Below are 25,143 nucleotides of genomic sequence, written 5' to 3' on the forward strand. Positions count from 1 at the left end.
AACTGATGTGGCAAATTAGGACAAGGGCATACATTGTTCCAGGCTTGAACGAAAACATATCGATTAAGTGTATTTTGAAGCTGCTAGCTTTGAAAAGATTATTACAATTTATGTATATATACATTTTAATTTATATTTATAACATTTTTGTAGTATGAATAAGGATTTATCAAATTTATTATTGTAGTTTATAAATTATTAGATTTAGGTGGTTATTAAGAAATATTACATAGTTTTGGTTTAGTTTTAAAATTAACACATTTTTTCAACTAAGTGGTTTTATAGTATATGATGAACAGTACTATTTATTTATTTACTATTTAATTATTTTACATTTTGGATAAAAATTAATACACACTTAGATACACTTTCAGTTTGCAAACTCATGTATATTAGACTGCTGCTCACCGAAATCTTGTGACATTTTAGATAGTGCATTCTCTCTTGGGGGGGAAATGCACATTGGATGTTGTGGGATTTTTGTATTTGGAATTTTAATGTGTATTTTTAATAATATTTTAACAATATTTTAAATTATGATGTTTAATGGTTTGTTATGTTTCTTAGGAAGTATGTATAATTCATAATTTCCTATAAGGTAGAGGTGTGTTTACTGTTTAGCTAATAGTTTTAACAATTAGCTTACTTTACGGTAATTGATTGATACGCTTAATTTGTGTATAAAAGTGATGCTAATTGATTTGTTCACTTTTAGTCTGAGGAAGGTGAGGCAACGTCCTTACCAAAAGCACTTACAATAAATGATTTTGTTTGTTTATTTGCTGGCTCTTATAGTGTTCCTTTCGCTCTTTTTAAACAGTTTGGTTTTCGTTTTTAAGTTTAAAGCATTGAGGTCTGTCAATTATGTCATCCCAACCAGACAGATACTGGATCCCCTTAGAATGACACAAGAAACTTAGCCAATTGTTGAAGTCAATCATTTTTGTTTGTACTGAGGTATAATTCTGGGTGATGGTAGGATGCTGGTTATTGCTAGTGTCATAACTGCCTGGATCACATAATCCGAGAACTCCAACATGTCTCTTTTCATGTAGTCCAGGGAGGTGCATCTCAGGTCATTCACACACACATGGACAATGACAGAGTCATACTTGAACTAGTTGTGGAATGACCTGAGTGCATGTGTTATGTGTCATATTCTGGCACCTGATAGACAGCTGACTGTTACCTTCTCCTTATTCAACCTAGTGAGTGGGACATCTGTGTGTCTCACTATTGAGTCACCTATGATTAGTGGATTGGGCAAGGTGTTTAGCCTTGGGGGTTTAGGTTGAAAGGCACACTGTGAAGATGAGCTATGTGTCCTGTGGTTTGTGCTGTGTTGTGGTGGTCGAGTGTGTTTCTGTCTTAGTGGTCTCTGTTGTTTGGGTAAATTTCTATTGAGAGCCTCCGTGAAGTTAGGTGTGTGGTTTATGTTTTTATGTGAGAGCTGATATAGTGGGTGTTCTGGAGGGCTATGTGTTCCATGTGGTATGGTGCAGGTGTTGACTTTCTCCTCTTGACCCGCTAATCTGGTCTTGGTTGGAGAGTGCATAGCTTCCAATTTGGTGATAAAAGTGCATCTCTCACAAGTCTGAGTATTGGGAGGTAAGAGGAGAGGGTTGTCTGTGTACATGAAGCAGTTGCTACACTGCCTCAGAATGCCCAAGTGCACCAGGTTAATAGGAGAAAGCACAGGGAACTGCAAGGAGGGGTGGTCGTGACTACTAAGTACTGGAGCTATTTCCGTGAAGAACAACTAGTGTTGATGGCACTTAGGTGTGCTATAATAATTGCTACAAAAACCTGTTGAAGTGCAAAGCAATTAGGCTATTTGAAGTGCAAGAGAGAAAGAACTAATGAGAGCAGACTTTCTGGCACTAGTAATAGTTTACCTCAGCTCAGCGCTGCTGAGCAGAGCTTAAACAAGCAAACCAGAAAGTTGAAAGGGATGAAGAAACTGCCCAAACTGCCAATAAACTACAATTTCTGGACCAGAAACCACTCCTCTTGTGGTAGATAGGCTACCTAGTGCTTACCACTTCCACTGATAAGCTAGCAGGCTTCCCTCCAACACAGAAAGGCTTGAAGAGGCTTAGAAGCTTACAAACAGTCCTGGATACAGCAATTTTGTACCAGGACTAGATTAGTTACAGGAAAGGTGGGAAAGAAGTACAAACATGGGCTTTTAAACTAGAAAGTTGAAAGGGATGGAAAAACTTCCCAAACGGCCAATAAACTACAATTTCTGGGTAAGAAACCACTCCTCTTGTGGTAGATATGCTACCTAGTGCTTTCCACTCCCACTGATAAGCTAGAAGGTTTACCTCCAACACAGAAAGGCTTGGGAGGGGGCTCAGAAGCTTACAAACAGTCCTGGATACAGCAAATCTGTATCTGGACTAAACTAGTTACAGGAAAGGCAGAAAACAAGCTCAAACACAGGCTTTCAAACCAGAAAGTTAAAAGGGATGGAAAAACTGCCCAAACAGCCAATAAACTACAATTTCTGGGCCAGAAACCACTCCTCTTGTGCTAGATAGACTACCTAGTGCTTACCACTCAAACTGATAAGCTAGAAGGCTTCCTTCCAACACAGAAAGGCTTGGGGGGGGGGGTCAGAAGCTTACAAACAGTCCTGGATACAGCAAATCTGTATCTTGACTAGACTAGTTATGAGAGAGGTGGGAAACAAGCTTAGAAGTTTTCTTTTTTACAGAAAAGCAGCTAAAACAGGAGTAAAACAATTCAAATGCAGTACAAGTTAGCACACTTGAGTGTGTAGCAATATTAAAGCAAATACAGTTTAAATAAATGCAATTAAATTAAAAAAATACTAAAAACAAGTGCAGAAAGCAGTAAATTAGGAAAAAATCAAAATGGAGGCAGAGTATCAGAAAACAATGCCAGCAAATATATAAATAATTCAGTCAAGCAAAAATTAAGAAAGTGCAGAACTCTGAACAGTTAAAAAGTGCCAAAAATATATTTATTTCCAGATAGTTTGAGAAGCACACTCAGAACACAAGGAGATTCTAGCAATGATAGATTAAACACTTTAACCTACAAACACACACACACACACACACAAAGGAGATTCTAGCAATGGTAGATTAAATACTTTAACCTACACACACACACACACACACACACACACACACACACACACACACAGACACACACACACACACACACACACACACACACACACACACACACACACACACACACACACACACACACATACACTTGCCAGTGCTGAGAATAGAACCCCTATCTGTCTCCTTATATGTACTATAGTGCTACATATTTATCGCATATGCCATGGAGCTTATAGGTACTATAGTGCTACGTATTTATTGCATGTGCCATACGCATGGTTAATTTGCTCCAAACATATAAAAAAGCAACACTTTCGATAAAATAATGTTATTTTGTACTGCATACATACCACTTGCTTCTCTTTGTCTTTCCAAATGTTCAGTATTTGCTTCCTTGTTCACTTGCAATCTTCTGGGCAGCTGTAAAAGACAAAGGGGAGAAAAATGGAAGAGCATTATACATACTAGTCTTGGCTATACCCAGCTTTCAATATAATTTAAAGTATATTTATCTGTATACTTATACAACTGTGTGATGTCATCAGTCCTAAACATCCCGCCACTGGGTGTTTGTGCCTGTTTGTGCATTTTAGGTCATTGTAGTGGTGTCTGCATTGCTGTCCAGTTTGTGCAATGTTAAGCAGAGCACAACAATGTCAAACAGAGAGGAAGGCAGTTTATGAAACAGGTAGAGTAATGTGACAGTTGGCATTAGTTTTTGGTTTGGACGCTGCTGTACCTGTTAGATGACTTAACTTTCAGACATGTATTAGGGGTATAAATGTTATGACCTGACACTTTTTTGTGTGGTTTTACACACTGATAAAAGTAATTTGTACAATGCGGCATTCAAACTTATGTACAACAGGCAAAACATATGCTTCGACATAGGGTTTTTTTCATCCTTGCCACAGAAAAAGTGCTTGTCAGACATGCTCATTAATTATATAGACACATGATAGAGTGAGTAGTTAAACATGTATGTGTATGACCTAATAAGGTCCTGGCTTATAAATTCATATGTATATCACTATCATTAAAGTATGAAATCAATCCCACGCCATAAAAGACACCTTTAAGTACAGAAACATAATTGTCGGTATACCCTCAGTTACACATATAATTCATATGAGCTCCAGTCATATACATAGTTATCGTTATTTGTAATTATCTTTAGAAAAAAGGAAACATAACAACAGTGCAAAATACCTTTTGACAGACCTTACAGATTTGTATACAACACTGGATTTGAATTGTCAGACCAATGAACCTACAAAACACAGTAAGGGTGTCTTATAACTCTTTTCCACAGAAACACCTTTGCAGTAGGAATGCAAATCATTGTGCATACATGCAAGTCCCATTTCCACCACAGTATTAACAGGATACATAACACTTGTACACTCTCAGTTGTTTGTACATGTGTTGTTTACATATTTAGTGTAATGAATGATCACACAACCATTTATGAGTATTGTTTGTACCAGTGCAGCTCTGTCTTCTCTTTGTATTGTGTTCATTTTTCTCTTATCTGTGCTGTACTCTCAGACATGCAGTCTATAGGCCATTTTGTATCATTGTCCTTAAAATGTATAAGAATATTACATGACGGTAAAATATAGTTTTCATTAAAGGAAGGACAGTTTGGCTATTGGTGAACAAAAACTGAGAAATGTGTTCTGTTCACGTTCATCTAAAAGCTTGCTACAATTATTTCTACACATTTAAGTGTATCCAGGGTGACACACCCACTGCAGGTAAGGGAGGCTGAATTGCTGTTATGTCTTCCTTCTCCCTACCAGTAAAAATTCACAGTTGCAATCCATTAGCAACACTGAGGTAGTGCCTATATTATGTTTGTATCTGCTACATAAAGTTTGGCATTCAGCAATTCTAATGAGTTCACACCTCATTTGCATATTCACCGTGCTCAGCGGCCTGAATCTATACCATAAGAAGTAAGCCATGTAGCTAGGAAACTTGAAGGTGAGGGGACTTATGTATCTGGAGACCACAGAGGATTGATATTCTTTCTGATTTATCTGAAGATTATTCTGACATGGTTAAGATATATTATTTTATTTTTGAAGTACATGCTAGATTTGTCAACATGTTACACAGAAAACATATATATATATATATATATATATATATATATATATATATATATACATTAGAAAATTAAACTTTTATCTGTATGCAGTTCTTATGCTTCCTTCTTGACACAGGCATTTTGCCATGCATTGGCTTTCACAGATAGACAGCCTTATTAACTGTCATTACAACTGGTATTATTAAAACTGGTTTCCTTATCATCTTCTATCTTATTCCATGGCAATGCAAAGTACTATATTGTCAATGACACAGGAGTGTTATGCTTCTAAGATGGCCCATAGACATGGCCAGTGGAGTCCTGGGCACAGTGAGAGGTGCCTAGCAATCATATACAACTGATTTTTGTGTTGTAAATATGTAAACATTTTGTGAGAATTGTGTTGAAAGCATTTATAACAAGTGAATTATGTGGCATTCATTGGATTGTGCAAACTGTCATTTTCCTTTTGTTTTGAATGTGGGGGAGCCAAGTACTATTTGTGTGTTGCCACACCAAAAGTTGGGTTTCAAGAGTTTTGCTTTTGCAATTGTGTAATCATCCTGGTATTTCCATGGTAAACAATGCAGTACTCCATTGTTATTCCTTGTTTTGGACCAAACACTGGTTTGTGTGTGAGTGTGATATAGTACAAACACAACAACCTTAAATCACACACCTTCTACTTAGTTACATTAGCAAGTTACAGTATGCAAGACACTGCCATTCATGTATGTTCTTAGAGATTTATTTTCCTATTCTATGTTTAACACTTACCTTTATAGTCCAGCAGTTACAAGCATTTTACTTCAGGGCTGAGTCTGTGTGATACTAGCAGTCCACAGTCAATATATGGGTAAGTAAAGGCTAGGATCCTGGATGCTGATGCCTGTGACACCCTCAGCATACCCCCTATTAGTCTCTGGAAAGTTAAGTGCTACAGATGCCTTAGTCCTCACAAGTATTGGTTCTCCTCGGTTTGCCCTTGTTCTCAGTTGAGGACAACAGAGGTTACGATGTTCCTGCAGTGTGTCTCTATCCACCATGTAATGCATTACAATTTCCGCATCATGCAGACCATGAAATGTTAAATGGGATGTAAACACCCTTCTTCTTCTTGAGTGAGGTCTGTTAGCAGCAGCATAGACTTGGGCCTGTTGCACATACAAATGACTAAGAGCAACAGCAATCCTTAACATTATTTCTCTGACACTAGTTTCCTTGGCTGTATTCCAAAAGATTTGCAATTCCCATGGAGAACCTGCACTGAATCTACACGATTGCTTTATAGCTTGTTGAATAGCTCCTCCATCTTGCTTGGTTGATTAGCATACAATTCAGCTGCTTATGTTGTAATTAGCATGCCAGGATGTTTATCATGTTTGTGTGGCTCTGCATGGTGTGTAGAGCCACTTATTGGATACAAAACTGCACTCTATCAAGTGTCTGTTGTGTCATGACATGCACTTGGCCTTAACATACCGTATAGGCTTTACTGAATCCAGCCCTATGGCTTATCGCCTAAGCTCAATCACCAATTCAGTTCCTAACCCCAGAAAAACTAGACGTGTATAAAAAATATATAGTTACCACAAACACGTCATGAAAAATTAATTTGCATAAAATTAAATTGTTCATACAATAAAATGAAATGAAATAAAATGCGAACTCAGTACATTGGGTAAAACTGATTGCATACCAGATAAAAAAAAACAGAAACAGCACCCAAAAAAGATGAAATACATATACCATTTATTATAAATAATTTTATGTTACTAAGCCCACTGAACACAATTATCCCTCTTTAGGGGCAACCTAATAACACTGTCTAGTTAATGCACTCACTCAGAAATATATAGTAAAGTAATGAAAGTAGAAGGAGTCAAACCCTGCATCTTTGACACAGGAAGCAGTTCATTAAAATTTAGGAGCTGTAGTCTTCTACACTAGCTGTCACATTAATCTGCTGCATTTCCGCTTTCAGTATTTGTTGATTTTACTTTGTCTTTCTGACAACATTTGCAAACATGGTTGACGGTGATGCAGAAAATGCCAGTGATTCACCATTTTCATTTCCTCTTTGTGTTGGGGAAAATCTCCCTGAATTACAGTATTGCTCACATGTGCATAGCTCTATCATCAACTTCATACATGCATGAATGAGCAATATCTAATGTGACCACACACTTCCTTTTGACTCAAGTATTCACATGGCCATGCTTCACATAACAGTGCACGAACTTGCAGCTACAAGAGTTGCTTGCCATCATGTTGCTGGTGTGGTTCCTACCTTAGTAAGTTTCATTTTCAGAAAAATGCCACCATTTTGCTTGTTGGCTTTTGACTGCATGAATAGTTCCTCTCAAAGTGCACGACAGAGCACCCAATCTTTGCTAGAAAGAGATGCAATCTTCCTATATCTTTACGTTAATAGATGTATGGGAAGAGATGGTGTTACCTAAAGTGGACTGTATAAAACTGTTATTTGGACTGACCTGGCTGATAAACTGAGCCAGACAACTGCTATCCCCAAGTCATGGGAGCAATATAGGCACAAATATGATGACCTGAAGGCAAGACAGCCACTACAGTTTGCCCTGAGGGAGGCAGAAGTTCAGAGGGCACATCCATAGTCCTTCAATAATTATCTTTATCTTTGCTGTCACTATGACACTTCCATACTTATAAAATGGTTGTCTTAATCTGCTGCTGCAGTTCTCTTCTCCAATTTATGCTGTGTAACTGGGAATACATTCTTCTTTATTGCTATTGTTTTTTGTTGCAATCATATTTAATGTAGTATTCTCTTTGTTTTATTTTTTTCAACTGGTCGTTATTCTACTCAATACTTTTTCTTTGATGTATCCTTCTGCATGCTTATGCAGATCCCTGGGAAAAATTCTTCGTTCAGGTATTTAAGCTTTCCCAATTTTCATCTCATGAAAATGGATTTTGATTATCTGAGCTTCGACCTTTCAAAGTAGATTCACTTATGCATATACAGGATACACATCTATATATGATTCTCCATACTATGCCGACTTGTCATGTGACTGCTGACCAATGATATATACTTGGGGGCAGGGCATTGAATCACATCTTCAAATGTACAATTGTACAGTTATTGCTGGTGTTTGTGAGTACACTGCTAGGGATTACACTTTTTGAGGTGGCTCATACCACTGCGTACATAGACATCAGGCATATTCATGTCCTGTCAGCATACTTTTCATTTCTAGCATGTACTGACAATACTTTTGTTGCATTAACAATGTCCATTTTTTCCAGCATGGAATGAGACTGAAACCAGCAGGCACATATATCATAAGAAGTTGTTTCAAAATATGATGTCACTCCTTTCATTCCTCAGCTTTCAAATTATATTTCATATTTTTATCATTTGCATTGTGCACCATGTTCATTTCTTCTCAGTTTATCTCCCTCTGCAGGTCCAGAACAGCCTGAGGTATGTATGCTTCTGCTAGCGGTACTGCAATTTAAGAATGATCACCCCATGCTGTGCATTCTGAGACTTCTTCATCTAGTAGAAGTACAGGGTACTGTCAGGTGGATATCTGAGGACATGTGCCACTGGTTGAGTAGCCCCAACTGCAGACAGTGGTGAAGGGTAGACTGGAGAATTGGCAGGTTACAGATACTGAGTTGCCAGAGACTACCACCCCCTCTGTATCAGTCAATACTCACACTCACACCCCCAGGCAGGGTTCGGATGACTAGTCTCTGGGCTAGAATAGGTATGCATCTGCTCATGTGTCCTCTTCCTATCCCCCATATCTATGTACCCATCCCTTTGTTCATAGGTTCATAGGTAGGTACTGGGCTATCTGCCTGAAGGCATTTATAAGCCTAGCTAGAATGTGTTGGCTTTCGCCACCCCCATAGATTAGTTCCCTGTGCCTCTATCCAGCAGACCCACTGAAGTGATCCCCGGGGTAAACTTTCTGTTTTCCCTCCACTCGTCAAGGTTTCTCTTGAAGAGTGCTAGCAAGGATCTCTGCCTAATGTAGATTGGAATCTTGTTCCAAGGCATGGGAAGTCTCTGGGACAGGAATCTATCCCTCCAGCACATCCTATTTATTGTTGTGGTGAGGTCTAGATCCCTAGAGTGTGTCTCGAGGGGATAAGGTTTTCTTTTGGTGGAGCATGTCCATCAATTCTGGGTTGGACATGGCCTTGTATGTCAGGCAGAGATCACCTCTGAGCATGCGGTATGCAACCGAGTACAGCTGGAGTTTCTTTAGTCGGGCTGCATAGGGCATCTGTTTGAGGCCAGTGATCCACTTAGTGAGGTACTTCTGTGGTCTTTCCAGCTGTTGCAGGTGTCTTGTAAGGTACATCCCAAATGGGGCGTTGTACTCTATGATGGGTCTGGTGAGTGATGAGTAGAGGGGCACAATGACCTCTTTTGTTCTAAATGCAAACCCTTTTGTGATTAGGTGGTCCACATAGAAGGATTTTTTAACCACTTTGGCAATGTGATTGTCAAAGGAGAGATTACTATCTACTTGGGTCCCTAGATCCCTTATTATGTTTTCCGTATTTAGGGGACTACCACCTATGTGGTAGTTTGTGAGTACTTTGTTATTTCCAAAGGGGAATAACTATGCACTTTTTGGCATTTAGCTTGAGGCCATGATTATCACACCAGGTATCCGTCTCAGTGAGACCCTATTGGAGCATGTCTGTGTCAGCCGGTGAGTCAGTTATAGCCCCTAGTTTGCAGTCATCTGTGAACTTGGTCAGCCATAGTCCTCCTGTGCTTGTCTGCACCTCTGAGAAGTATATGCTGAACAAGAGGGGTCCTAGGACTGAGCCCTGGGGAATGTCACTTGTAACCGGGTTAGAGTCAGACCAAGCTCCTGCAACTTTCACCATGTGGGTTCTGTCTGTGAGCCAACTGGCAATCCATCTTGTGGCATAGGGGTTTATGTTCAGGCTGGTGTGCTTGTCTATAATACCAGAATGGGGAATGGTGTCGAAGACCTTTGCGAGGTCTAGGTAGGCTGTGTGTACCCCCTTTCCCTCATCTATAGCCTTGGTAACTATCTCAAAGAAGTCCACTAGGTTTAGGAGGCATGATCTGTCCTTAACAAAGCCAAACTGGGTAGGGTCCAGTGTTTGGAGGTTCCCAATGTCTCTTAATGAGTTCCATGATGATGCACTCCATAGCCTTGCAGACCAAGCTAGTCAGGCTTATAGGGCAATAGTTCCCGGGGTCTGTTGTGGCTCCACCTTTGTGGAGCAGAATAACCATTGCTGTGCACCACTCTATGGGTACGCAGCCTGTGGAGAGGCTGAGTTTGAACAGTGTGTTTAGGTGAGGGGTTAGTTCGTCTTTGACCTTGTGTAGGACGCAGCCTGGGACACAGTCCGGTCCCATTGATGCTGTGTTTTTGGCTTTGGAGAGGGCTATTTTAACCTGAGTGTCTATGATTTCAGGGGATCTACATTCTTTTGGTATGGTTATGGGCCCTTTTGGGGGTGAGAGAGGAGTGAAGTTTGCACTGAACCTGTCTGCCAGGATGTTGGCAATATCGGTTGGTTCAGTATATTTTGTGTCATTCTGCACTAACTCTGAGCAGATCTGAGCATTGCCACTTAGATTCCTGACATAGCTAAAGAATGCCTTGTGGTTATCTTTGGAGTCCTTGGCAAGTTTTCTTTCAAAGCTTGCCTTTGACGATGTTATGAGGGATCATAGTTTCTTGCTGATACTGATCAGGGATGCCTTCCCTTCTTGGGATTTTACTCTTTTCTGTACTAGTTTCCTCCTTCTATTGTATAGCTTGTTTATGGCAGGGGTCCACCAGACTGTTTTCCTTTTCTTAGAGGACTGAGTCTTGGTTTTGCTTGAGATAGCACAATCCATGCATTCTTGTAGGTGCCCGTAGAATGCATTAGTAAAGGATTTTGCAGCTTGGACAGCGCTATCCTTTAGCATGGGGGCTTTGAAACTTTCCACCTCCATCTTAAGTAACATGAAGTTTGCTTTTGAAAAGTTTTTCACAGTTGTTTCCTTGTCCGGGGGTGAGGGTGGAATTTGGACATCCAAAGTGATTTGTTTATAGTCAGATCGAACCACTGAGGGGTTGACCTCTGGTGTGGAACACTGGTTGCCCAAGTTGGTGATGACCAGGTCCAATATGTTGTCACCTCTGGTGGGAGTGTTGACAGTTGTTCCAGGGAGTTTGAGTTTATAAATTCTAGGAAATGATGGACAAGAGAGTTAGTACTTGAGTAGTTCTCCCAGTTAATGTTTGGGTAGTTGAAATCACCCAATATTAGGGCTTTTGTTAGGACCTTTATGTTACCCAGTGTTTCCAGAAATGTGGAATGGGGGTCCTGGGACATGGTGGGTGATCTGTAGCAAGCTACAATTTGAATTGCAGTTTTGCCATTGTTAGTTGCACATGGATAATCTCTGAAGCATCGTGCTGTGCCACTAACCTGGAGGTGTGGGTATCCTTGATAAATATGGATACTCCCCCGATTTTTGTATTTCGGTCCGGGTTCTGTGGCTGAAATGTATGGTATGAGTTGTAGCCTGGTAGTGCTGGGGAGCTCTCTTGAGCCTTAAACCAGGTTTCTGTTACTGCACATATATCGATTTTCTCCATACTGAAGAGTGCCTCGAGTGCGTGCATTTTGAGGTTTAGAATTCTGGCATTGAGTAGTATTACCCTCAGATGTTTGTCACTTGTGCTATTTACGGCGGTGGGTTTGTCTTTTGAGCCTTGCCTAAAAAAGGCACTATGGGGGTGGCAAGAGCCTCTGCCAGCATTCGAAAGGTTAAGGGTGACAGATGCAAGCCGTCTCTAGCGAAGCAGTGTGGCTTGCTAAGCATGTCATCCCAGGCAGACAGACACTGGATCCCCTTTGAATGACACCAGGAACTTAGCCAATTGTTGAAATTGATACTTTTTTCTTTATACTGTGGTATCATTCTTGGTAAGGGCAGGTTGCTACTCAGGGTCAGGGTCATACTAGCCTGGGCTACATGATCAGAGAGCTCTTCCATGTCTCTTTTCATGCAGTCCAGGGAGGTACGGCACAGGTCATTGACATCAACATGGAAAATAACAGAGTCTTATTTGTACTTGTTCTGGAGTGACCTGAGTGCTTGTGTTATGCGGCGGATTCTGGCTCCCGACAGGCAGCTAACAGTAACCTTCTCCTTATTCAGCCTAGTGAGTGGGATGTCAATGTGCCTGACTATAGAGTCACCTATTACTAGTATTACTTGTATCATACCTCTCCTTGTGCATGTGTCACACCCACCCCAATCACCTGTTTACCATCCTCAGTCTATATGTCTTCTCCTCCACTTGTGAACCCTCCCTGTGGTGTGGTCATCCACCCCTGTCTGTCTGTTTTGTTGTATGCATTCTGGCTTAATCCTTAAGTCTTCCCTAAGTGCCATCCTTACCCTTGCTTACCTATTTCGCTCACCTTCCTCTCCTCATGAACTGTAGTAAAAAGGAGTATATCACCACCAAAAGCATTACTATATCCTTTTCCTGCATCTCCTCCTACTCATTCGTCTTTGTTGTCATTCTGTATTTTCATTGTCTTCTCTTGTCCCCCTTTTCCTACTTTACTGTCTACCCCCTTTCCTCCCTATATAAATTAAATGCTGGTGCCCATCAATGGATACGTCTGTATTAAGGCTAATGGTACAGTGGACTTATTCTCTTATCTGCACCACTTTGCTAAGATGCACAAGACATCTCCCAGTGAAGTCACATGGTATTTGTGCAACTCACACTTCACTGCTTTCTTAGTAAACAGCTGCTACTGATTTTCATATGTGTGCATATCTTCATATCTGAGCAGGACTTCAGCAGAGTTCAGGAGAGTGGATTGTTGTAAACTCCACACATGAAACCCAGTACTACTTTGAGTGAGCATTCCACATTTGCATTCTTCTCATCACTGTTATTCACTGATACTACTTGCAAACTTAAGCAATGTATGACTATGAATACCACCCAATAATTTTAACTTTAAATAAACATACAAAAAAAGCCATACAGTAATGAAAAGGATGGTGTGCATCCTCAGAATGTTGGAGATGTGCAGAGGACAATGCTATCAAATGCACATGTTATGCATAAGTAGGAAGACTGTACCATTACAGCAGGGGACAAAAGAGGTCTGTAGTAAATTACTGGGGAAGAGACACCAGATCAGAGTGACTTATGCTTTGTTGGGTGTAGAAGGGGAAGGTATGGTCTGGAGATAAATTACTGGAATTTAAACTGCTCATTTTTTTAATTTCTCCAAATCTTATGAGTTTCTAATGCCAGGACACGAATGGTCCCCAATCCTAAGTCAAAGTATGATTAAAGTTCATGAAATTAGTATTGTTTCAATTTTTGATATCAGCAAGAAGTGCTCTTTGAAGCACCCACAATGTGCCCAGTAATGACTCCTCCTGCAATTTGTACAGAGCTACATGTATTGGTAACATATCTAAATACTATTATAGATTCGTTTTTATAAGACCAGTTGCTCCTGCTACTATTGGAACTGTCTGGGTATCTTACTTCTACATTGCTCTTGTTTATGCTTGCAAATCCTGATATTTTACGACTTTGTGTCTCTCTGTAAGCAAGGCACTGTAGTCACTGGGTGTAGCAATTTCAATGATCAATGTTACTTTTGTCTTCTTTTTATGGACCACTGTATCTGGCTTTCTCGCATCTATCTTTTGACTGTTGGTAATGGGATATCCCATGTGATGTAGATTCCATCATTTTCTATGATATTCTGTGGATCATGTTTCCAGTGTTTTTCAGCTACTTATAAAGTTTCCACAATCCCCAGTGCAACAGTCTTACCACATCGGTATGCCTTTCAGTACAAGTCCTTCTGCCATTAGTATATCACAACCAGCAACAAGGTGTACAACTGTTTCCAATTCTGTTTTACAAAACCTACATTTGTTTGTTTCTCCCATATGTTCAATGGACTTTGTAAACCAATGTGAACGTTGCCCACTATTTTGGGCCACCAATATTAACCTTTCATCTTTTAGTTTGAATTTGCCTCTCCTTAACCATTCCTGCATTCGATCCTGATCAACATGAGGTTCTTCCAGGAGATTTCTATACTTCAGCTATATTTATGCATTTTCCACATTTCTTGCTGTGACTCCCCAACACTGGCCCAATAATCAAGGAGCCTCAATTCTCACCACTGGCATCAGAGGGGGGACATACATATAGGGAGGATGGCAAGTGCACACACAGTAAAAAATAATTTCCCTTAAGAGCACACAGACGTCACAGTCAGTCTGGGGCTGGTTTCTCCCTCTTTCTCCAGATCTCCAACAAGGCTCCCCACTGGCATAGCTATAGAGTTAAGATCTCAGCTGAGTGGCCAAGCTAAGACCCCCCACGCCCTCTCTGTCCAACCAGTGCTTTGTGTCCCTGCCCAGGTAGCTGACACATACACACTCTTAGAGGTTTGATTTGTACACACACACACACACACACACACACACACACACACACACACGCACACACGCACACACGCACACACGCACACACACACACACACACACACACACACACACACACACACACACACACACACGCCCACACCTGGGGAAGGCTGGCACAGGTTTACTAGCTATGCCCCCTTCTACCCAGACTATAAGGTAGTTATTACTGCCACCATCCAACTCTTAGCGGTTGCTTTAAGGCCCTTAACAAAGGGTGTCCAATGTTACTGTGTAATGTTACTATTAATCCAAATGGCAGTCTGACCAACAGCAAGACTATTAAGGAGTGGCCTGTACAGTGTCACCATATGGTTATGCAAGTACGCTAAGAGCTTAAACATCTCTAAACAGACCAGCCACAATTAAAAGGTTTAAATAAATTTAATAATAAATAATAAAAGAACAAGACAATACTAAATAAGTAATCAATTACGTCAGAGTTGAAAATCATAGGAAATATTTAAAACAACATTGCAAGACAGTCTCAAATAAATAAAGAAAACATCTAAGCTATACTTTACTATATTCTTATCTGAATCTAAAAGAGTTACTATGCCCTAAAAACTTACTTACAGTAAGGCAAGTGCAGAAGGTGGTGAGTGGATGTTTCCAGCTGATGTTAGGTCAAAGACAAAATACAAAATGCCCCCCCCCCTCTCAGAGAGTTCTTAAATTAATATCTCAAATATTGCTGCTGGGATACTTGCAGGATGACTTCACTTTTGTCATCCAACTATCCCAGGTAACCCCCCCCCCCCATTGCTAGAAACTGCCAGCATTTTAGCATCTCTCTGTAAAAAATATATATCTCCAATCTTTGCAACTGCTGGAAGACATAAAACAATAAAATGCTTACAAAATAATGCAGAAAGCACCCTAATTCTAGACATCCTGTCTCCTTGCTGCATTGAAACTAACTTTTATAGCACAATTATAAAACAATTAAATTTCAACTATTTTCTTGATGTTTTGCAAGTTAACTCTGTATGTTCTAGTTTCCACTGTTAAAACTATATACATTCACAAAATTACAATAGTTTATATACATTTCTGTTCTAAGCCAGCAGGGTACACTGTGGTCACACATCTAGGCTCTGTACTGTACAAACCCTGTTCAACACTCACACTTCTGTACCAGCAGTTAAATATACATATTAGCACAGAGGCCTCTTTGTCATGGTAATGTTTCATCAGGGGCACAAGGAAATAATTTTCTTCAGTGTCAAAAGCCAGGGTAACTTTTTGTTTAGGCTTGTATAGGCCCTAGGGCCAATAGCCTAGTACCTACCTATGAACCTATGAAACTATATAACATACAATTCTAATACATTTGTAAGACAAGCATATGAATCATGTTGATATTCACAAATGACATATGATTATTTACAAAATTCCAGATAGCTGTGCTGGCAGTATCTCCTTCTGTCACACTTCTATATAAATCATATTAATATTCACAAATGACACATAATTATTTACAAAATTCCAGCTAGCTGGGCTGTCAGTATTTCCCTTTGTCACACTTCTTTTCCCCCAATAAACTCAAGCTAGTTTTTCAAGTGACCCTTGAGAAACTCTGCATGAGAAGGTTGAGCATCTCTGGAAATACACAACCCCGTACCCTGTCTTGAGATTACAGCTGCCTTGGAATTGCTGACTCCAATACAATGCTGCATTGTCCTATCAAATGCCTGCAACCCCAAGCTCCACCATAGTAATTTGGGACTTGGCTGGCTGGTTCCCTGTAGCCAAAGATTCCCCTCAGACTCTTTCTGCCTCCTATTGCCAATGCTTAGCACAAAGGCCTTATTGTCATGTTAATGTTTCATCATGTTAACATTGTAAAGTTTGTGTCCATGCCTCCTGCCTAGCAGTTCTACATGTGGTTAGCATCACTGATCTTCCTTACCACCTTGAAGTGACCCTCCCAAACTGCCTGCAGCTTATTGTGCTGAAGGAATAAGAACCATTACCTGCTGCCCCACAGTATACTCTCTAGCTCAACCATTCCTGTCATACCAGACTTTTTTTGCTGTTAGGCTTCTGCCAGGTTCTCCTGGGTCAAGCCCATGAGTTCTCAGAGCCTTGTCCTGAGGTTTAGGACATATGCCACAACAGACTCCTTGTGGGATGCACACTCACCCTCCCACTCATCACAAATTAAATCTACAGATCCCCTCACCCTATGCCCATACAGCAAGTCAAAGGATGAAAAACCTGTGGATTCCCGGGGAACCTCTGTGTAAGCAAGCAACAGATGGGGCAAATATTTGTCCCACTCCCTCTTAAACTGGTCTGCAAATGCCTGTAGCATCATCTTGAGTGCAGAGTTTAACCTCTCAACAAGACAATTAGTCTGGGGATAGTAGGGGGTGGTCTTTGGGTGCCTCAACCCACGGTGCTTCCACAGACAAGCCAGCAGGTCTGACATGAAATTGGCACCTCTGTCAGTCACTATTTCTTTTGGGAAACCTACCCTGCTGAAAATCTCCAACAAAGCATTTGCCACCTTTTCTGCCTTGATGGAGGACAGGGCCACAACTTCAGGGCATCTGGGAGCATAATCTACTACCACTAGGATATACTTTTTCCCTGTGGAACTTGGCGTACTCAAGGCACCACAATATTTATAGCTACCCTCTGAAATGGTTCCTCAATCGCAGGCAAAGGCATCAAAGGAGCTTTCACCTTGTCTCCTGCTTTGCCTACCTTTTGGCACTACTCATAGGTCTTGCAGTACCCTGTTACATCTCTGGAAATTCCAGAGCAATAAAAGTTCTGCATAATACGTCTCTTTGTATGTTTTATGCCCAAACGACCTGCAAAGAGACTATCATGGGCTAGAGCTAGAAGTGCCAGATGGTAGGCTCTGAGAACTACCAACTGCTGTATTCTCTCACCCTCTAGCCCTCCTTCAGGGGTCCACTCTCTATACAATAACCCTTTGTCCCCGTAAACAGAATCCCCTTTTCCTTGAAAATCAGGCACCTCTCTGGCTACCTCTCTCAAGCCCTGTAATGTAGGGTCTGAGAGCTGGGCCTGTCTCAGATCTCCCTTTATAACCCTTCCCAGCTCCCCTTCCACAGGAAGTCTGGTATCCTCTGACAGTTGTACCTCACTGTCAGCCTTGATACTACTACTCACCTCTGCCCTTGCAGTCACTCTGTCTAAGGGAACATCAGTACCCACAAGCAGCTGTGGCTCAACTTCAGCCTCACTGCTACAGGGTAGCTCCTTCTCTGAAGTAACCACCACACCAGTCCTGGATTCAAGTCTGCAGTCTGTCTGGGTCTCCCCCAGGCTGCCAGACCACATGCTTGCCGTCAAGCCTGACTGTGTGTCACTGCATACACACAAGGTACTGCATTATCAACATCATTCCCTATCAGGACATCTGCAGGGATATCCTCAAACACACCTACATGCTGGCTTCCTTTTCCACCCACCCAGTCAAGGTGAACCCTAGTCAAAGGTATTTGGAATGGGGTCCATCCTAAAGCTCTGACTGGAGTAGACTGCCCAAGCAAGTAGTGATCCTCTTTAACCATTGCAGGCTTCGTAATGGTTAGGTCAGAGGCTGTGTCTCTCTTAGCAGTGGTCTCTTTCCCATTTACTAAGATAGGATATAACCTATTGTGGCAGTTTGGCACCATTGTTATCTCAAGACAACTTACTTCTGGCATTTTGTCATTCCTAATTACTGGTTCTCCCACCTTTTGTTCCCCACCTTGCTTCTGTGGACATCTATATGCTACATGGCCCTGCTGGTTGCATTTAAAGCATTTAACCCTTGGTCCTAGACATGTACCTGGACTAGTGGCTTCCCCTGCTATTGGCAGACTCTGTTGGGGCTGTCTGGGCTGCCCAGCATGGGTTCCTTTAGACCCATGAGCCGCACTGGGTGTCCCTTTCCTTTGCAGTGATGCCCTGCTTGCTAGATATAGTTCTCGCTTCTTCCTCAGCTCATCTGCAGTATTGCATTGTCTATCAGCTAACCAGATTTTCATGTCCTCAGGCAAAGTGCTAAGGGCTTTTTAGGGTACCTTACAGGTTCAATCTTAAGTAGGAGCATTGTTTTTCCTGTTGTTAGCCAGGTTGGTGCCTGTTTGGGGTGCACATATAAATAGTTCTTACTCAGGACTAAATCATCATGCAAAGATGTTAATACTTTTAACCAGAAGTTAGGTGCTGCATTTTGGCCTGGGGTTTTTCAGTGAGAGGCTTTTCTTAACTTTGTTTCAATTTCTCTGGCTGGTACTTTATCCCATTTCATATCCTGTACCTTTGACCTTCTTATTCTTTCTGTTACTACTTCTATCCATTTAACATCATTGTTATGTTCCACAGGATCCTTATAAATACTTCACCAAACTGTAGCTATTTCTTCTTTTTTTTGGTAGTCTTTCAATTGCTTTTACCTTGTTTCCCATTTCTGTATAAAACCTTTTCGGGGCATCAATAAATTGCTTATTTTGTATTTTGCTTTATGTTTATCTGTGTATCTTCTAAGTTTTTCTTCCTGTGCTGATATATTTTTAGTTTATTATTTGTGATAGTGCATGATAAATCCTGATCCATTGCTTTTATCAAGTCTACCTTTCTGAGTATTTTTGTTGATCTGTTCCCTTTTCTATAATATTCTAACAGTGATGCTTATTGTCTTAATTACTTTACAGATTTCTCTGTATGATACTTCCATGATGGTATTTACTTTCTCCCTTTCCTTTACCTCACTACCCTTTGTTCTTCTGGGCAGATATTTATTAGTTATTAACTTAGCTGCACAGTAATATATCCTGTTTACTTCTGTTATATCGCATGTATCTCTATGAACTGTCCTAATTACTGTGTTCATTTGTTTTATCAAACTTCTGACTTTTTGGGTTTTAACTGACTTTCTGCAGTCTATTCCTTTCATTGATCTTACTATGTCTATCTATCTCTGTTAAATCAAGCAGCTCTTCTCTTAGCTCATTTTCTTCTAAACTGAGAGCACGTTTTTTGTTCTCCATTTCCTGCAGGCATTCTATAGAAAGTTCTATAGCATCTTCTTGTGGCATATTCTCTTCAATTTCATCCTGTGTCATCCATTGCTCTGTCATATGGGAACTCACTGGGCTATCACTCCTTAACATTGACTGCTTCAGATTTGCCAGTTTCCCATTCCTTCTCTTGCTGTCCAGCTTCAAGTGAACGTTTATAATTGTTTCCTGTGGAAGGGTGCAAAATATCTTCATATGGCAACTGACCAGTTGCTTCCTGTTCCATTAGTTTCTCCTTAATTTGGATGTCCATTGCTCTATCCTGCTGTGGTGCTTTCTAAGTTAGATTTTATACACTGGATCTTTCACTTCGCAGGTGCTCCATAACCTCAGTTTCTATTTTTTAACTTCTCCATTACTAATCATCTTTTCTACTGTTCCTCTTTGTCTTCTTATTTTTTGTGTTGTACCAGAGAACTGAGGCAGATGATACCTAAGGCTTGGAAAAAAGAGGGTCTAAAAACTGTAGAGAACGATATTTATGACACTTATGAGCGTACTGTACATGTTCACAAGGTGAGAATTCTGAAATCTTCGTTCAAAAATGTTACTACGTATTAAAATTATGTGTTTGGGTTTCTTTTAAGACATTTGTCAAATTTTCATATCAGAGAAAAAAGCAAAGGCCCAAAAGTGTAGGTTATCAGCAAAGGAAGGGAAAACAAGTATTTGCACAAATCTTAGTTGGCTATAAGTCTTCTTTGGATAATTCAGTTGAAGGATGCTGTACTGTACAGGTAGCCACTGAGGAAATGTCAGATTATCTCATAACTGTTAGTTTAAATATTGTTGAATTAGCTACAGGGATATATTTCTGGATGTGAAGACTGTAACACCACATTCATTCATAATTCAAATTAAAAGTAATGCAATTCTGCCATCAAGACAAAAGGTAATTGAGTTAGAATCCAGAAGTGCAAAAACAATGATTTTCTCCATGGGTTACCTGAACGATATGGCTCTGCTATCCTGCTTGAGGCTTCATTAAATATATCTCCATTTATCTAAAGAACCCATTACAAGACTCCAGGAATAAGTTGAGCTCTGTGAGTTACTAGAACTTCTGACCCTCAAAGATTAATTTGCAATATACATCTGCTCTATGAAGATGGTGTAATTGTCTTCAGACTTGCTAAAAAATTAGTTTACTTGGAATGTTTCAAACTAAGATTTTTTTAAAGACATTCTTTTGGAATATGAATTGAATAACAAATTGTATTCCTTACTGTCAATTTCTTATAAGAAAATACATGTTAATATCATATGTTTCTCATGGTTCTCAGTTCAATTCTCATTCATTCTCAATATCATATCATATGGTTTTCATAATTAAGTTGGTTTTGAAACAATTGCAAGTACTAGTTATTGATGCTAAATATGTCTTTGGCAGACTATTTACATTTAAAGTGATTGACCCTACTCTGTGTAAGCTTCTCTTTGTTTTTATCTGTAAAATGTCTTATTCTTGTACAGTACAGTCCTCATTTTCTGCATTTTATATGTAGGAGGTCCTCAACATTATGAAAGAATTTTCAAAAGCAGTGCAAACAGATTGGCATTTCCATATAAAACAGTGAAATTAAGATTAGAATGGTCATTAGAAATTGTCAAACTACAACATTTTATAACCTTCATTTTTAAATAAAAATGTAGTTATCAGTTTATGATGAGACTACATATTATAAACGCTATCCTGTCCATGAATATATAGCTTTATTCTGTTTTAGGTTAAACAAAAGCAATCCCAGAGACTCAGAAATGTTGAGTCCATGGTTTGTGCCAACCCTGCTTTGTTTAATGTGCGTGTATGATGAACCATGATGCTCTTTAACAATGTATGGGGCCAGGGAGGTATGTGGGACAAGCAGCTCCTCTTATGAGCTGCAGTAGGGACTTGTGGCAGCTGGGATAGGACCATTTTGCAGCCACAAGGAAGTAGAAGCAGCAGTAGTACATATCTATTGAGAGCAAGCCTCAAGGGTACTCAACAGAAATAGCACCACAGAAACAAATGTAACCTAGACAAGACTGCAAAGGGAGGTGGTGACAGATTCAGGAATGTGGAAGACAGTGGGGAAGGGGTACGAAATACAGACATATCAGTCAAGTAAATGCAGATAAAAAGGGTAAAAAAGCACATGATGGTTGGGGTACAGAAAGGTAATAAGATGTAGTCAGCAAAAGCAGTTATGACATCAGCAAAGTCTAACCACTGTACCTGTACTATAATGTAAAAGTCATGAAACAAGCACCCTGCTGTAAAATAATGTGCCTCAACTCCAAAGGGGACAGCACATCTCAGCCCTCTGCACTTAAGACTATAGAAACCTCTTAATTTACAGGTTGAGCTATGGAAGCAGTCACACTGAAACACATAGAAGGTGATTGTTTCACACTTGCAGTGCCTCTACACAAACCCTGAAGGGACTTGAACCCTCATCCAAGCTGATGCGTCTGGCTGCTGTATATTTTTAACAGAGATAAAGTAATTTTCTCTTTTCATTTCTGTGAGCCAAGTTGATGTGGCTAGTTACTGTGCATTTTTAACAGTGGAAAGTAACTAATGTGGTCATTTTTATTTATTTTGATTTATTACAGTGAAACATTGGAGGTGTACGCAAAGTTCCTGGGATTGCTGGCTACAGGGCTGTCTATGGCAGAAAGTGACTGACTCTGACCTGCAATTGAATGCCAATGTTAAACAGTAATTATTCTGGCTTTGCAGGAATAATGTGCATTTGTGCGAAGTAAGCTGGAGCACTTTACTCTGGTTGGCTACAGTCCGGTTGTATGCAACAGTAATGGAATAAACCACATGGGTCTTTTTAAGCCTAGCTATGCATTCCAAATCTTTGACAAGTTCTGGTACCCTTGATAAGTGTAAGCAGGGGTTTGGGAGGTAAATCATTTACAAGCAGGGGCCTGGGATATAAACCATTTACAGGCTGCCTGTATCTATTAGAGACCTAGGTGACAAACCAGGAATTAATGTCCTGTTCCCCATTCAATTGTCCAAGATACACTTCAGTTAGGTTAGGGAGGAACTCTATTTCACATGGATGGGGACCCTGTTGCAGACATGTGGTAGTCTCTGGGATACATACCTGTCTCTCCAGCAAGTCCTATTTATATCACATGCAAGGTTTAAGTCTTTAGAATGGGTAACTCTGGTGAAATTTGCCTTGTGGATATGCAGGAGGTCCATCAGAGTGGGGCCTGACAATGTCTTGTATGCTAGGCATAGATTTCCCCTCAACAGCCTGTAGGAGACAACATACAGGGATAGGGCCTTGAAGCAGTCTGCATAGGACATTTTATTTATGCCCTGTATGCTTTAGGGAGAAACCTCTGTGAAAGTTGTTGGATATACCAGGTTAGGTACATACCATAGGGGGCATTGCACTCAATGATAGGGCTGATGAATGCTGAAGACAGTGGAACAATGCCTTCCTTGGACCTTGATGCCATACCTTTGTTTATAAGTTGTACAACACAGAATGATTTCCTCCCTACTGTAGACACATGATGGTCAAAGGCTAGATTACTGTCTATGTGTGTTCCCAAGTCCCTGACTATTGGGTCATCTCTTGGGGGTGTGTTGTCAATATTTACCAGGAGTAGATGACTTCCCAAAAGACACTATTATGCATTTCTTGTCATTTAGTTTTAGTTCATGGCTCTGGCACCAGTTGTTTGTCTGTATCAGCCCTTTCTGCAGAAAAAAATATTTGTAGGTGGGCGATTCAATGACAGCTCCTAATTTGCAATCATCTGCAAATTTAGTAAGCCAGAGGCCATTGACACTAGCCTTGACTTCAGAGAAATAAATGGCAAAATGGAGTGGTCCCAGGACTAATCCATGAGAGACTCCATTTGTGACTGGCCTCTTAGAATAGATGGACTCCCCAATTCTAACTTCCTGGGTTCTGTCTGTGAGCTACCTGGTGACTCACTGGGTTACATAAGCATCTATATCTAAACTCTTAAGTTTGTCAACAATGCCTGAGTAGGGAATTGTGTCAAATGCCTTGGCCAGGTCAAGGTAGGCAGTGTGAACTATTTTGCCCTCATCCATTGCTATGGTGACCTCCTCAAAGAAATCCACCAGGTTGAGTAGGGATAACTGCCCTTGATGAAACCAAATTGAGTTGGGTGCAGTGTCTGGAGGTTTCCTGCATCATTATTGATCATTTCCATGATAATTCCTTCCATGGCTTTGCATATAAGACTAGTGAGACTTATGAGTCTGTAGTTTCCAGGGTATGTAGATGGCTCGCTTTTGTGTAGAGGGATAACTGTTGCTGTTCTCCATTCATGAGGCACAAAGCATATTTGGAGGCTACAGTTAAATAGCAATTCCATAGGGCCTGATAGATCATGTTTCATGCTATTTAAAAGGCATCATGTGACACTGTCTGGGTAAACTGATGCTGTGTTCTTGGCCTTGGAGAGAGCTTTAAGGACCTGTTCCATAGTGATAGCAGTTGGAGTTTTATATGATTATATTTCCTGAGGGAAGGTTGAGTGGGAAAGAGGGGTAAAGTTGGAGCTGAATTTGTCAGCCAGTAGGTTTGCTATATCTTTTGGCTCAGTGCAAGTTGCTCCATTTACAATGAGCTCTGCACACAATTGTGTTTTGATTTGAGGTTGTGGACATAGCTAAAGAATGCCTTGTAGTTGTTCTTGGCCTGGAAGGCCAAATTTACTTCAAATATGGCTTTGGTAGACCTTGTTTGTCCTCTGAGTTGTTTGTTTAGTTCGATGAGAGTCCTTTTATCCTGCTGGGTGCTTCACCTCCTAATTTTTGCCATGATTTTCTTCCTTCTGTTATAGGGCTGATGAATGCCGAAGACAGTGGAACAGCCTATTGATGTTGTGATTCCACCAGAGTGGCTTGTTTTTTCAGTTAGTTCTGTACTTCTTCCCAGTAGGCACAGCTGCTTCTGTGCAGCTATTAACATGCTTGTATATGGTTTCTATGAACAGTTCTACATAGGTTTTAGGATTTATGGGGGCAACAGTGTTTTAGTGTTTATGGGTGTTTGAAATTTTGCCAGGTTATCACTTAATAATATAAAGTTAGCCTTAGAGTAGTTTCTCAATATTCCACGGTTAGCTGGAGTTCAAAGTTTTATTTTTACTTTAAAGGACAACTACAGGATAATATGCATGATTTCTTCTCCCTAAAGTATTTTTTCCCTATCTGTTGATACCACCCCTGAAGATAATCATTAAGATAAGGGAAAGTATTTATTTTGTCATTTTTGGTGATTTCCATTGTTCTGCTAGCGGTACAGCTAGTCATCTTTCTTAAAACTTCAGTATTGTGCTGTATGGATTCTCCGACAAATCGCCCATGTACTCTCTAAGCACTGCAGAGTA

The sequence above is a fragment of the Protopterus annectens genome, chromosome 1.part1, assembly GCF_019279795.1.
Source record: "Protopterus annectens isolate FY-2018-M chromosome 1.part1, PAN1.0, whole genome shotgun sequence".
NCBI classification, from domain to species: Eukaryota; Metazoa; Chordata; order Ceratodontiformes; family Protopteridae; genus Protopterus; species Protopterus annectens.